Here is a 12189-nt window from a genome sequence, read left to right as displayed (position 1 = left end):
AAAAAAAAAAAAGTGGAACATCCAATGAGATAGCTTTAGCCCCTTCTCTTCTAACTTCTCTTCAAAGACACTGCAAGCAAGTTACCCTCCTTTTCTGGCCTAGACTTCATTATCTGGAAAATGAAGGGTTTTAACTGTTCTCCATATTGACTGCCAAAGCTAACAGCACAGTACCATGCTTGCAAAAGGGCAAGCCCAGAGCAGTAATCAGAAGGCGGGAAATGGAGCTAGCAACATATATGCTAGACCCTAGATATTTTCTATAGCTTCTTCCATTTACTCTCTGGAACAATTGTGCAATGCCATTCCCAAGAGCCACAGAAGGCTCCAGACAGAGACTGTGGCTGAGAGCATACAGTAACTTGACCAGTATCATATGGCACTAGCAGCAGCAGAAGGTCAAAACCAGGAGCTGGCTGAGCTCAGGGGAGATGTTTTTCCCTCTCCAGCACAGATGAGTCACCCTGCGCCATCTGACACTGGCATACTCACAGCAAAGCCACCGAGAACTTTGACTGCAGGCCTTAAAGAGACGTGCAGGATCCTATTAAAAGTTATTTTTGTTTTCCGTGTACAGTCTTATCTTTAAAAAAAAAAAAAAAAAAAATCTGAGAGCGGAAGAGCACACGTCTGAACTCCAGTCACTGCTCGACATCTCGTATGCCGTCTTCTGCTTGAAAAAAAATCTGAGAGCCCTCTCTGGTGGTGCAATGGAGCTGCAGCCACTTCAGTGCAAGTTCGATCCCCAGCCCCAGAGGTGATCCCATGGCGGGACAGACCTCTCCTTACCCACCCGCTGCTTCCCTCAGCAATGCACATTGTCGATCAGGCTGTTCTGCTCCCTACTCTGTCTCTGGTGAAGCCTCTCACCAACCCTGTACCTCTGGCTTTACCCCAGTTCTGTATGTATAAATCAATCAATCTTTAAAAAAAAAATCTGATATTTTGCCAGCTGCATCTTCTGCTCTTTCATGATTAAGATTACAATGTATTAATCAACTTGTACTTACAAATACATTATTGTTCAAAATAAGAATTGAAAAACACACTAATCAATAAATCTAATTATAACCCAAAAATCTGCTATTTTGTGAAAAAGGTATCTGATTACAAAATAATTATCCTGTGGAATACCCAACAAACATACCATTTCTAATGTATTTTTTTTAAGATTTATTTATTTATTCCTACAGAACTGGGGTACAGGCCAGAGATGTGGAGGGTGAGAGGATGCACCAGAATAGAATGGGGTACAGAACAGGCAGATCGACGAAGTACACTGCTGAGGGGAGCAGCGGGCTGGTCAGGAGAGGTCTGCAGCGCCATGTGGTTACCTCCGGGGCAGGCGGGATCAAACTCAAGCAGAAGTGGCCCAAGCTTCTTTGTGCTGTGCTTTAACCTGCTGCGCCACCAGGGAGGGCCCTCTAATGTATTTTTATTTATATTTTGCTTTCCATAATATTCTTCACCTTCAAAAAAAATTATAATAGCAAACTGTAGCTACATAAACATGCTCTACTTGAAATGTTTAAAGTCTACACCGCCAAACTACTGATTTTCTAAGCATCTGGTTCTAAAAGCAAAGTTCCTGACCAGTCATGAGAGATTTAACTGCTCACAAAGTGACGTTTTTGTTGCCATTACAGAGAAGTAATTTTCTAGGAATTAGAAATGTTCTACATTCCCACTAGGCCAAGGTGGTGATAGGGCTCCAGTTGGTGACACACTGCAAAAGCAAAGTCTGGCTCTCGGGACTCAGGGTCACTGTTCTCACATAGTGAGTCACACAACTGGCAAAGAGCATCCAGTGAAAAAGAGCAGGTCAACCTTACATAGACCGCTGATGTAAGCAAAGACACAGCTGCTCCACTCTGTCCAGACTTCAAGTAACTCAACATTATCAACCTCCCCCATTAAGGAAATGAGTTTTCCGAAATGGAGCAAATAAGCATGGGGAAAAAAGATGGCTACCACACCATGCAGCGTAGATAAAACCAATGGTGCTCGTGACACCAGCTTCTCCCAGCGCCCCCTGACCTGGAGGGAGGTCTGAAATATTACATTAAAAAAGAAATCCCGGCCCTCCCTGGTGGCGCAGCGGGTTAAAGCACAGCACTGAGAATCTAAAGCCGCTTCCGCATGAGTTCGATTCCCGCCTGCCCCGGAGGTGACCACATGGCGTGGCAGACCTCTCCTGACCCGCCCGCTGCTCCCCTCAGCAGTGGACTTCGTCGATCTGCCTGTTCTGCTCCCCACTCTGTCTCTGGTGAATCCTCTCACCCTCCTCATCTCTGGCCTGTACCCCAGTTCTGTATGAATAAATAAATAAATCTTTAAAAAAAAAAAAAGAAAGAAAGAAATCCCACATGGGCATTCCTGGTGGCACAAGAAGTTAAGTCACAGCACCATGAAGCTAGCAACAGCTACTACAGCTTGAGTTCAATCCCCAGCCAAGGAGGTGACCCACATGGCACAGCAGACCTCTCCTGCTTCACTCACTGCTCCCTCCGCAGTGTATTTCAGTCAATCTGCCTGTTCTGCTCCCCGTTTTGTCTCTGGTGAATCCTCTTACCCCCTGCACCCTGGCCTGTACCCCAGTTCTGTATGCATAAATAAATAAATCTTAAAAAAAAAAAAAAGTCCTGGCCCTCCCTGGTGGCGCAGCAGGTTAAAGCACAGCACTGAGAATCTAAAGCCACTTCCGCATGAGTTCGATCCCTGCCTGCCCCGGGGGTTATCCACATCCTCTCACTGTCCTGCACCTCTGGCCTGTACCCAGTTCTGTATCCATAAATAAATAAATCTTAAAAAAAAAAAAAGTCCTACATATACCAGCCCTGGCCCCTATGCAAACTTTTCTCCCATGCTACAGCAGGGGTCGGGCTTCTTAATTGGAATTTGTGTACTATATGGACTGAAATATGTCTTGAGAACACACATCTCTCAAGCAACGGGATTATTGCATTATCTATCTTTTGTCTCTCTCTCACACACACACACACACTCACTCCAATTTTGAGTTCTTCCAACATCTAAAATCTAAATATGAACAAATAAATGTAGTTTAAAAATGAAAGTAGATCTTTGTACAATGGGCTAAAAAACAAAAGCACAGGTGGAGATGGTTTCTGTAAGCACCAATTTCCCACAAGGCTGTGGTAATGACCAGAGATAGGAGCAAGAAAGCTTCCTGCTGAAAAGGGACCCTCTAATCATATTAGCTTGTAGTTCTAAAGGAAGATGGTTACTCTGAATTTCCCTTTATACATAGCAACTTCAAAAAAATCCCTATTTCTTAGTACATCTTTATGTAGGGAAGCCTGTGTGCCTTTGAAGTCTCAACACAAAACAAACAAGTGTCTTTACAAGTCCTGTCTGACCACCCAAGGAGAATCAAATGGTATGCTTCTCCACTAGGCCACCCCAGGGTACCAAGAATAAAAGGGAAGAGGAGGAATTCATGTAACCAGGATGTATTTTTCCAGTGTAGATATGACACTGTTTTAATCTAAATATTACGGTCTATTTTTCACTAGCAAAGCCAAAAGGAGACCTAATTATTCATTTATTGAACAGAAATTTTGAAATAGTAAAAAATAGGTTAAAATCATGAGAGCTGTGGGGACGGGGCGGGAGCGGGTGGGGGAGAGATTAAGGCATTTTCTTCTCAAAATCCCAAGAATTGAGTGGGGGATTTGTAAAGTGCTGATGTTCACAAAGGCAGGCGGGGATAGCCCAGGCCGGGTGATTCTTTGTACAAAAACCCTGGAAGAAGACACTCAAAGGATTAGGTTGCTGGAGACATTTGCGAGAGAAGTTTCCTTAGCATCTCACTGAGGAGCTTAGTGGTATGAAACCTCTTCCACAGCATGGGACGGTCTCACACCCATAAACATCCTGAAACACTGGAGTCATGTCCCTGTATATTCACATCTGGCCAAACAACGCTGTAGGGTAGATGCAGATGACCAGGCTTCTACGTCATTATGCCATTGACCTCTGTGGCTATCACCTGGGGCCTTGGTCTTGTTAACGTAGAGGGCTCGTGGGTGTGGGGCATGCATACTTGACATGGACACCTGGCATGGGTGTGTACGCATGTGCAAGTGTGCACATCTAAGCTAGAGGCCAGGGCTAAAAGGTCAGTGTTACTCAGGGACGGGTGCTCGGCTACCACAGGTTAAGTGACGGGTACAAGAGGAAGAGTCCGTGACAGAATGCCAGAGACAGCTGAGAGAAAAGCACATGTAGAGATTCACAGACACTCAGTTGCTGTCTCCCTGCTGCTACCTTGTTTCTCCTGCTTACCAGAAAAACCTGTGAAAAGGATGCCGAGGACTCCAAGTCTCCTTCAAACCTCTAGTGACAACAGTGAACCTTTCCAGCTTGGGATGGTTGCAAAACAAAGGACAGATGCTGTAGCCACACATCAGGGGGCATCTTTACCAAACCCCAAAGTCTTCCTGGGCTATTTCCAGACTGTCACTGTGGTACAGGGAGCTGTCAGTTCCCCAATGCCCCCACTATTCCCCTCATAGGCAGGGCACTTCCGTCTCACCATGCTAGCCCATGCGGTCCTTGTTCATTTCAAATGGCACATCTTCTCCTCCTTCTACTGGCTCAAGCTTGAAGACAGACTAATAGCTCTCCTCCTGATCACAGGCCTGCCACAAACCACCTGGTGGTTTGGGAGAGTCATTTCATCTCATTCTCTGTCTCGGTGTCTTCATCTGCTAAATGGGAATAGTGAATCTTCTGTCACTCTTGTGAAGTTCAAGTGAGATGATCAGGTCAATCAACTTGCTCATCATAGTAGTAAGTTAAGTTAACTTCCCTCCACCCAAACATAAATGGTACCTGGCACTGCTCCTCCCCTCCAGCCCTTCCAGAACACGTGCAGCCAGAAGTACTCTCCCCCTTCTTTAAATCCATCTCCCCATTTAACTACAACTGTGTTTCATTCCTGGCCACTCATTCGCAATTGCATTCTTTCTCTGTGTCTGTCAGCACTATTTGCTTTTAGGAGGAAGGACCTAGGTTAAATTCACTTTTGTATACTTTCCCCCTGTACATACTCAAACTGTTAAGAATCTCAAGATTCTAGAATTGACAAACCTTTTAAAACGAATCATGACAAAACCCATCGTTCTACAAATAAGGACAGTACATTCACATGAGCTAAATAAAAACACATAGTAAGAAAAAGAACCTTCTCCGACATGACCAGGACAGACAGATGGACAGATGGACAAGTGGACACAGGGAAAGAACAATCAACAGTCAGCTACAGCACTCAAGATGTCAGCAGCTCAAACCCTTGGGCATGGTGAACTCACACACCATATAATGGGCAATTTCACTACTCAGGCTTTCTTCATCTATTAACAATTTTTACATGACACTTGAAAAAAAAAAAACTACTTCATACAATAAAACCCAGATCAAAATATATATATATATATTCACCATGCAATGGATTTAAAATAGTATTCTTCGTCAACAACATAACCCTTCATTAATTTAAAATACACTTGTATTCAAAATTTTCAGATGAACAGCAGTTCACCTCCCCTTGCGTAGCTAATTCATGCCACAGCTTTTAGTGAAAGCCAACACCATGTGCCAGTCACGTGGCAGTCCCCACAGGAAGCCCACAGACGGGCCATCCCTGCAAAGAGCTCACAGCTCAATGTCATTTCTTGCTCTTCTCCTCCATTCTGCCACCTCCATCTGTCCCTAAATTTATTCAGGAAAGTGCACTACCGGCATGATAAACCTCATCACAGAGATAATGAGAGAATTGTGGAAAGGCAGATTGCAAAGCACTTGGCAAACATTTAAGTTTGAAGGTTTTGGAAAGAGGAGCCCATTTCTCTTCACTCTCTTAGGTTCAGGAAATGTCCCAAAACTCATAAGGCAGGAAGCTCCGAACGAAGAGTTATGAGGTTGGGGGTGTGAGGGTGGAGGGGGGGGGGGCTTGAATTTCCCAGAATGCCGTTCTACAGAGGCACGTGACTGACAAGAATCTGACCTGGGAATGTTCGTCATGTTGCTGGGCCATGCTCAGCAAGGCCCACCTCTCTCCACACCTCCCAGAACTTTTCAACTGACTGGCAATGGGTTATGTGTGGAGAATTTACGATGGGGGAAACTTGGGACTGGAGATACGCTCTGGAAAGCAAATACACAGCAGCTGAAAACACAAAAGGCTATAATAGCATGGTGCTCACCCTACCTCCCTCCCCTAGAGAGGCCAGGACACTGGGGCAGGTCCAGCTCCACAGGATGGATCTGACGTGACCTGCGTGATGTTTCCAATGTTACTGCTTCAGAAGCTGTCTCTACCCCTCCATCTACACTAGCCCGTCTGGCAACATCTGTCCCCAATTGTAGGGGCAAGAGAGAGCTAGCTACGGTAGCAGGTTCATTATGGATTCCGGTGGCAGGATGAGGAAACTTGAAGCCTTAGAGAGGTTTGACAGACCTTTATATATTTTTTATATTTATTTTATTTGTTTGTACATATAAGAACTTGGGTGTATGCCTAAGTTGAGGGGTGAGAGAATTCACCAGGGACATAGTAAGGTGAACAGGCAGATTTACTGAAATACAATGCTGAGGGGAGCAGTGAGACAGGAGAGGTCTGTTGAGACATGTGGGTCAGCTCCCTGGGTGGGGATCGAACTCATGCCACAGTGGCTGTGGATGACTTCATATGCTAAGACTTAACCCTGGCACCACCAGGGAGGGCCTTAAGCAAGGAACCAGACACAGGCAGACCAGCAGGCAGAAGGGAGACTAGGGCGTGCGATTCAGTTGGCAACCAAGCACCAAGTAATCTTCATTCTCTCTCAGGTTTCTCTTCCCCCCTGTCTCTCTCCTCCTCCCCCTTGTCCTTCTCCCATCGCCCTTCCCCCTCTCCCTCTCCTTGCTGGGGAGGTGATCTCCATAATAATCTCCAGCCTGGGTGTCCACATTCACAAGCCTGGGCACCTCTTGGCCCCAGATGTCCATGTACACCCACGCTTGAGCTCCCAGGCACTTTTTGCACCAACATGATAACACATGTGGGCAATGAAACCTGCAGAAAAAATAAGGTGGAGGTGGAGGTCAAAGAGGTTAGTGTCAGAAGGGTTTTTTAAAAAGACCCTGTTTAAACTCCATTTCCCCTATGGGCATACCTGGCTTTACCTCCTTATAATATGTATTGTCACCTGCCATTAAGTTGTATCTTTTTTTTTTCCTCCTCATTATTGTCAATCTCCCCTACCAAATCATAATCTTTAGGGCAATGACAGTTCTATGCCTCCATCCCCAGCCCCCAGTCCTATTTGTGACACAGCTTAGGTGGTGAATGAGTATCTATTAAATGAAAAATTAATCTCCAGATTAGAAACCTACTAACGTAGACCCATTGTTACCAAGTAACTAACAATGGTTTCTATTCCCCAATACAACATTATTGTATTTAAAGGTTTATTTATTTTGGCATAGAAAAATGGGAGTGCAGACCAGAGATGTGAGAGGATTCACCAGATAATGCGTGGGGAACAGAACAGATAGATCTACTGAAATGCACTTCTGAGGGGAGCAGGGGTAGGGTCAAGAAAGATCTGCTGCGCCATGTGGGTCACCTCGCTAGCCAGGGATGGAACTCAGACTTTAACAGTGATTGCACTGAGTCTTAACCTTTATGCCACCAGGGAAGGCCCTTTATTGGGTTTAAAGTAATAACCTAGGCCTTCCCTGATGGTGTAATAGGTTAGGACGCAGCCCAGCAAGCTGACCGCAGCTGCTTCAGTGCAAGTTCGATCCCCGCCCCAGAGGTGACAACATGGCACAGCGGACGTCTCCTGACCCGCCAGCTGCTCCCCTCAGCAATGTACTTTGTCCATCACCCTGTTCTGCTCCCCACTCTGGTGAATCCTCTCACTGCCCCTGCACTTGTGCCTGTACCCCAGTTCTGGATGAATAAATAAATAAATCTTCAAAAAAAATAAAGTAATACCCTAACTGAGCCTGCCACTGTGCTCACACCTGAGATAACTTAAGCCAAGAGCAAAAGAATACTACTTCAAGAATAACTCCAGTGAACACAGTTCCTTGAAACAAATCATGAAAAAGAGTATTTTTATACAAATATACTGAAAATCACAGCAATTTTTGCATGCAAAGTCCTTTTGAAAAGAATAGACTTTGTATATCTTTTCTACCTTCTCTTATAAGCCATCATGTCTACAAACACTAGAACTGAGTTAACTTAGCAACAAACAAGTTTTTCAACTCTAAATTACCTGAGCTATTCTCAAACATATTGTCCAGAGTATAATTTCAGTTCAGCTGCAATATACTTTACGAGGAAATACTTTTTTTCTTGCTACTTCAAGAATAACTCAGCAATATAACTGCTACATATAGATTTTCACTCTCCATCTTTTTCCCAAAAAGAGAAATGTTTATAACAAATTGCTTTAAATGAATACAATCTAAAGAGCTATCATAATAAAGATCATTACTTCTAAAGTGTGTATCTATCCTATGGACAGGCTAGGCTCTTCATATACTTTTGTATTGTATGTGTAAGAGAATCCATGTCAGGAAATGAAGGCTCCCCCCTCCCTACATAAACAAATCTCCACCTTTTCCACCTCTGAAAATACTGATTTGAAACACTTCCATCTGATACAGTGTCCAAATATAACTTCAAACTGAGTGGAGTTCAATGCATATTGGTTTTTAGTGGTGTGTAACCTAAAACATATAATGTTCTAGGGCAATGTTACTTCAAAAAATGTATAATAATGATTTTTTTAGCAGGTAACAGTCCAGCCACCGAAGTTGAGGCAGGCCCTTCCTTCCTGGAATGATGACCCACTCTCGTCTCCTCTCTCACTTCTCTGCTATAAGCCTGCACATTTGAAATGCTGGTAGAGTCTAGACTGTAAAGATTTTACTGCTTTCATTTCTTTATTTGAAGACCCTTTCCATATCTGAAGCAGGCACTGAGTCAGTAGTCAAAGAAGGAAGAAAAGGGGAAAGGAGAAAGTAAGAAGATGGAGAGACTAAGGATTAAAGGGTGGGGACAGGCGACATCTAGATAGATTCCACCACAAATGGCCCTCAAATTCAGTGACTGTTTCCAGTACTTCCCAACCAGAAACGAGCTCCTTACAGGGCTCAGGTCACTCCGGGAAGATCATTTGGGCCACTTTTTCTTTTTCTTAAAGAATAGCATAGCATCTATTATAGCATCAAAATAGGTCCTTAACCTGCCCACCTGTCTCCGCCTTTCATCAAGAGCTCTCCTCCCCTGCATCCTAGTACACAGACCTCTTCGCTCCTCCATATACTCCCAGTTTCAATCGTCATCAACAACAAAGACATTTATGAGGACCTGTCGACATGGGGTCCTGCATGCTAGACATTGTAGAAAGGGATGTTAACAAACTCAGTCCTGCCTTTGAGGAGCTTCCCAAACAGATCATTGTTTAGACTTATATATTTTACCACCAGAAAAAAAACACTATTAACAGCAGGTCTGTGGCTTTGGGTACAAAGAACAGCACATTCTATCAGCCCTTATAAATCAAAGTGACTCCCTTCACACTCAAGCACTATCTGCCGGAGCATGAATGAAATGGATTTGTAAAGCATGAAACCAACTCTTTTGGGGACATGCCCTCTTTTCTTGTCTTTCCTCCAATGCACTGGAGTTGTTTTACAATCCTGAAATACCACTGTCTTCTCGGGACATAATCAAGCACGCTCAATAAATATCTGAAGCAGGTCTTAGAGACACACATTAAGTAATGATATCCTGCACTAATAATACTGGACACATCACCTCGCCCAGGGAAATGTTGAAGTGCAAAAAATATTAAATGGAAAAGGATTTCTGCTTTCCAAGGGCAGAGTAAATGCATATGCTAAAAGTTCATTTCGCTTCCTGACGTTTCTTTCCTTACATTGGAAAATAGCATACGGTCTAAATTATTTTAGTCCAGAAAATAAAAATTTCTGGGATTTTCTTGTAAGGAAGTTCAAATGGTAGGAGAACATTTGATATTTTCAGTTTTCCTAAAGATCAGAAGGACTTTCAGAATAATGCATTTTTTCCGCCTTAACAAAGGGCATCTCAAAGCTTAGTCTGCTGAAAAGAATCATTCTGACAGTCTTAATGTATTCTTTTCAGGAAAGCCCTGTTCAGAGAATTCCACTGGAAAAGAAAAAAAAAAAAAAAAACTCAGCTGTACGGTACCCCAGGAAAGCAATGCACTAAATCTTCATAGCTTCTTGTAAATAGATGAGACCGAAGTATTTTCAATATATTATAGATACTATATTGGGAGTGGAAATAGAAGTGAAAATCTGCAATATTACATATTGTTCACCTTCTCCTGACAGGTCAAAATTAAAGATATGGAATGATTCATCCATCTTTCAAAGAACTTTCAAGATCCAGCTGGAAGACAAAAACACTATGAACTATAGGAGGAAGGCAGGAACTATAACTTGACACCTTGGTTTTGACGAAGAGTAATAACCCCAAAAGAAATAACAATGATAGTATGATTCATCCCAACAAGGCACCTTTTATCCACGACTCAATGTTTTTGAAACACTCTCTCTGGCTCGGATGATACTACTGGAGAATAAGAGTAGAAAGGATGTTAATAACTTTTCTCGGGTCACTGGTCAGAAAGCAATGGACCACATATAAATAGTTGATTGTGGTCCACTGCTCTAAAAAAAAAAAAATTAAACACAAACCTTTCAATTAATAATTTGTAGAATGCTACTGCACATCCATTTGCAAGGAAATACATAATAGTCTTCTGATTCAATTCTAAATTTTCTGTTTCTTTTACTCTCATCAAGGCAGCTAAGGTGTAGGGTAACTAGAGAAAATTACTAAGCAGTCCCCATGCATGCAAACAGTCTCTCTCTTCTCTCCTTTCTCTTCCCCCACTCCATTTTTCCTCCCTGGGGGCGGGGGGTGGTGGGTGGTGCGCTCGAGTAATATCTCCCCATCTTACCTTCATCTCTCTGGCATAGGGCAGAAAGCAAGTTTCCTTACATGGTGGTTTTTATCACCCGTGTCCTTCCACCCCAGGACCAAAAGCAAGATGGTTCCCCATTGTCTGTAAGCACATTTAAAGTTCTCTATCATTTGACCTCATGTTTTTATTACTCAACACACACCTGACACAGGGACATCTCTAGTTCTTTTCATTTTTCCCATGACACATGGGTTCATGCTGGGGTGATCATTGTCTGAAACACAGCCATAATTTCTATTTGCCTTGGCTTCCTAAGTATATTCCCAGTGATGGAGAAATCAGAGCTGGAAAAAAAACCAAGAGTCCACTTAGCCCAAGCCCACCAGTCCTACCCACGCAGTTAGCATTCCAGACATCCAGCCTCTGTTTAACTCTATCTGCATAGGGGATTTCACTGCTCTGACCCACAACACTCTCTTAGGCATTTTAATTAAAAGAAACCTCATCTTTGAACCGAACTCTTCTATGTTCACCCAACAGTTCCCATTCTGCACCCTTGATTCATTTATAATAAACCAACTAGCTGTGGAACAAAATGACCTTTGCCAGGCTTGAAAACCCATGTTATGCTTGTCCTGAATATCTTGGCACCAAGCTCATGTGTGAGGCCTCTTAACTCCCTTGTGGGACTTGGGTTCTAGACCCTTCCTCTCCAAACCTCTCACTTGGTGCCATCAATTACTCATGTCATGTGTGCAAAGAATTTGAAAAATGTCTGTGTGGCATACTGGGGAAATAAAGATTTGCAGCCGGCTGACCAGCTGGGGAAAATCTCAGCCCCAGCTTGCACTTTGAAGGATAGATGTCTAGCTCTAGAAGCATTCAATGGTACCCAACAGGATACTCTCTGTTCATTTTATCGATCACTTGTTTAGTATCGGACACCCAAACTGAACTCATTCTGTACTGATCACCTCAAATCCAATTTATTTCATCAAACCTTCTCCCAATAACTAAAGCCAATGTTCATTTTTCTTCTTTCTGATTACCACATGTACAATATCTGCTTGAACAGATATTGACATTTGACATAATGACATTTGGCTACGTTTACTTTAGGATTTTTCTGAATGAGCAACTTATTTCGTGTGTCAGATGCACTTTGCTAAAATGATAGCAACTTCATTAG

The 12189-nt window shown here is 43.2% G+C and overlaps 1 protein-coding gene across 1 annotated transcript in view; it reads right to left on the bottom strand.

Moving 5' to 3' along the window:
- Window positions 1-12189, bottom strand: part of SOX4 (SRY (sex determining region Y)-box 4) — a 167868-nt gene that overhangs the window by 2930 nt on the left and 152749 nt on the right. The window lies entirely within an intron of this gene.

This window comes from Condylura cristata, unplaced genomic scaffold (genome assembly GCF_000260355.1).
Source record: "Condylura cristata isolate star-nosed mole 26May11 unplaced genomic scaffold, ConCri1.0 scaffold00037, whole genome shotgun sequence".
Lineage (NCBI taxonomy): Eukaryota > Metazoa > Chordata > Mammalia > Eulipotyphla > Talpidae > Condylura > Condylura cristata.
Note: the sequence above shows the minus strand (reverse complement) of the source record. Positions and strands in the feature narration are given on the sequence as shown.